Source organism: Lactuca virosa, chromosome 8 (genome assembly GCF_052849685.1).
Source record: "Lactuca virosa cultivar CGN04683 chromosome 8, Lactuca_virosa_CGN04683_v6, whole genome shotgun sequence".
Classification (NCBI taxonomy): domain Eukaryota; kingdom Viridiplantae; phylum Streptophyta; class Magnoliopsida; order Asterales; family Asteraceae; genus Lactuca; species Lactuca virosa.
Genome location: NC_136433.1, coordinates 73,592,345 through 73,596,060, shown reverse-complemented (window position 1 = coordinate 73,596,060; position 3,716 = coordinate 73,592,345).

Sequence of the window (3,716 nt, the reverse complement as noted above, 5' to 3'; positions counted from 1 at the left end):
AATGTCCCTATTTTTTTTAGTCGACATGTCCTTTGGCATTTTTCCTCTCGTTCCAATGCCACTGCACATCCTTGTTCAACCAAAAGAGCCCTCATCTTCACCTTCCATAAAGTGAAGTCATTTGAACCATTCAACTTCTCTAAATAAAACTTGTGAGTAGACATCTTTAATCACAAGAACAGAAACCAGAACTCTGATATCACTTGTTAGGAAGTAAAGCGGATGATTAGCAAAACCAAAAGCATACAATACATAGTATTTACGTGGTTTGAACAAGGTGGCCTACGTCCACTGGCAGGAAGGGAGTATCCTTTATTTCTAAGTTCTAAAACAGAGCTTACAAGTACAATTTCACAGAGATTCGCCTATCACTCTAGAATTCAAGGCACTTAAAATGACTTAGCATGCATCCATATTTATACTTGAGGGATCACACCTAAAATCCTAATGGCCAAGTCCATTGGCCCATAGGCCCATGAAAGGTGTCAACCAATCACATTCCACCCTATAGTAGCTTTTAGAACATTCATCCATGACATACAACATGAGTATCAACAACGCATATGATGGATCACCTTGTACCATAATGAAACATTATGATGCAAAATTGGTGCATCATGAACACTATTGGTCCAACATACATCATGGTGGCACAACATGGTGTATTCCTTGAGTATCACCAAATTCTGATTATCATAGAGGACTTCATAGCACACATGACTCATCATAGTGCACCCTGCACGAAGATGGAACATCTTGTATGAAGATGGCCCATCTCATGTAAGGATGGTGTAACTCTCACCATTGTGTGCAACATGCATCATAGTGGCTTCAATGTGACACAACTTCTCCCATGTTGGCACAACACCCGTATGAATGGCATAAGTTACATTCACTTGGCGCAACATCCCTTCCATTTGGCGCAACATCCCTTTTTTTTTGAGCAACTTCATCATAGATGGTGCAACACCTTTTTGAATGGCGCAAAATGATGCTCCATGTTGCTTTAAGTTGCTCCAAGTTGCTCTAAGTTGCTCCAAGTTGATCCCAATTGCTCCAGTGAACTCAAATGCTCCGTGAGAATGCTCCAAATGTCAAGTCACATTTAACACATTTGTTTAAGCAATAATTTCAAGCTCATAGAGCGTGGCGCAAATCATATAACGCTTTTTCCATTTTGTACCCCACTTCAGTTTATCTTTCTTTACGAATCCCTTCAGTTGTGTCACATAAACTTCTTCGTATAAGTTACCATTTAAGAAAGTAGATTGTACATCAAGGTGATGTATACTCCTTCCATTCGAAGTTGTAAAAGCTTGTATAATTTGAAGTGTTTCCAATCGAGTAACCAATGCGAATACTTCATCGAAATCAATTCCTTGTAACTGTATATATCCTTTAGCAACTATCCTTGCCTTGTACTTCAATATTTTCCATCCGGGTATCTTGTACACCCATTTCAAACTGATGGGTTTCCTATATTTTGGTAGCTCAACTAAACTCCCTGTTTTGTTTTTCTCAATTACACTTAATTAACTTTTCATTGCTTCCGTCCAATCGTTACTTGTACTTGCACTTGAGAAAATTTTCAGTTATTCTTCATCTAATAGAAACATAAATTCATCACAATCTTCATCATTATCCGTCAAACTTCGATATTTTTATGGGCCTTTGCTTTCAAGTGAACTTTCAAGTGATAATTGGGTGTAACCGAGCTTCCTTGTGTTGTATAGGCTTTATTGAAATTTGTATTAGGATGTATTTCTTCGTCTTCATTCTCGGTTTCAACCAAGATATGTAAAGTAAATGTTCCATTAGGGATAGCTTTGAGGTTTGTTGTAGGTACCCGCTCCCAGTTTCTTTCCTCTTCGGAAACATCCGTTCATACCATCTTCTTACTCCTATCATTGAGTTTTTTAGATGTGTTCTACTATTTTTGCATAAGCAACATAACCAAACACCCCTTACATGATTGATATTTGGTTTCCGACCGGTCCATAGATCATAAGGTGTTGAATCTTTCAAAGAGTTTATGGTTATCCGACTTATAATGTAGACTACGTATTTCACGACATCTCCCCATAGGGCTTCTGGAACATTTAAACCCCTTAGATTGCTTCTATTTATTTCTACTACCGTTGGGTTATGCCTTTCTACAACATTGTTTTTTTGTAAGGAATAAGGTGTTGTGTAGTGGCATTTGAACCCAATTTCATTACCATATGTATTGAATTGTCTTGAAAGAACTTCACAACCCCGATAAGTTCAAAAGGTTTTTATTAATACTCCCGTCTCAACTTCAACTTGTGCTCTAAATTTTTAAGAACATATAAAGCGTCATCTTTATTTTTTTAACTTGTCAACCCACATAAATAATATATGATCATCAAAAAGTAACATAAAATACTTGTTTCTGGATGGTGTTGGTAACACGTAGATTTCATTTTACAGTATAATTTAATGTACACATTTTTTTTTATGAAAATCAAAGTGAAAATATATTACTTTTAGCGAAAGTAATCCATACGAAAGTTGTAGTAAACGAAAAGTGATAGCTTATTTTATTTCCTTATTTTTATTAGTTTATTTTAGATTTTTAGATTTTTAGATTTTTTTTATCATTATTGCATTGTATTTTATTTATTTTCTTTAGTATGGATCGTACCGGGTGCTTTTTATGTTGCATGAGATATTTTGCAGGGTTTTGGAGCTTATCGCGATTGTGGATTTGACTGGAGTTGGGCATAGTGGGCTTTCCGATGCATTATTGGGCTTGGCGGATCCACCAAAGAAGATTTGGGCCTAAAAAGCAAAAAGGCTTGGATGAAATGGGCTTGTGAAGATGGATCTTGGACTTTTATTTTGGGCTTGGAGCATCCACGTTTGAAGCTAAAAGATGATTGGTTGATTTGAATCACATGGATATGGAGGGGACCAAAGGAATCTTTGGTACTGGAAGGGTGGAGTGGTGGAATGAAGGACCAATAGCATTACAGCAACATTTGCGCGGGTGGAATTTTCGTCGCGCGGGTACCCGCGCAACTGCCCAGTTTGGGCATTTTGGTCATTTGGCTTGCCATTACCTTGGGGGACTAGACCTAGCAGCCACAATCTCGATTTTTCACCATTGGAGACCTACAAGAGGCGATTTTGGAGCTAGAAACTCATTTCTTTTCATCTTTCCAAGTTATTGGTAGTTTCTTTATGCAATTAGACTTTTGTGATTGTTGCTCTATTGCCATGAGTGGCTAAACTCTCTATATTGGTTAACTTTGGTTAAAACCTTTGAATGTTTGTGGGTTTTTGAAGGATTCATGCTAGATTATCAATTATCTTATGTTTATGGTTCTAGATCATATTTCTTATGCTTGTTTAATGCTTTGATCATGAGCTTGGCACTTGAATGAGCTATTGTTAGTTTATTTCTTTGGTTTTGCATTGAATCATTGAATTAACTTAGAACAAGGGCCTTATGATGGTAAAAATCATCTCTAGTTTATGAATCATAGCTCCTTTATGGATGTGTAAGCATTGACATCCTCTAGGAATTGGGGATTCCTTCTTTCTTAAGGCTAATTAACTTCTTGGGTTCAATTGCTTCAATTAAACCCTTGATCTTGATTAAGAAGGTGTGTTGTTGGCTTCCCCAACCTCCATACTACCTAAGAGGAATCTTGGCATATCATGCTTCATGATTGCTATAACCAATTTGGGAT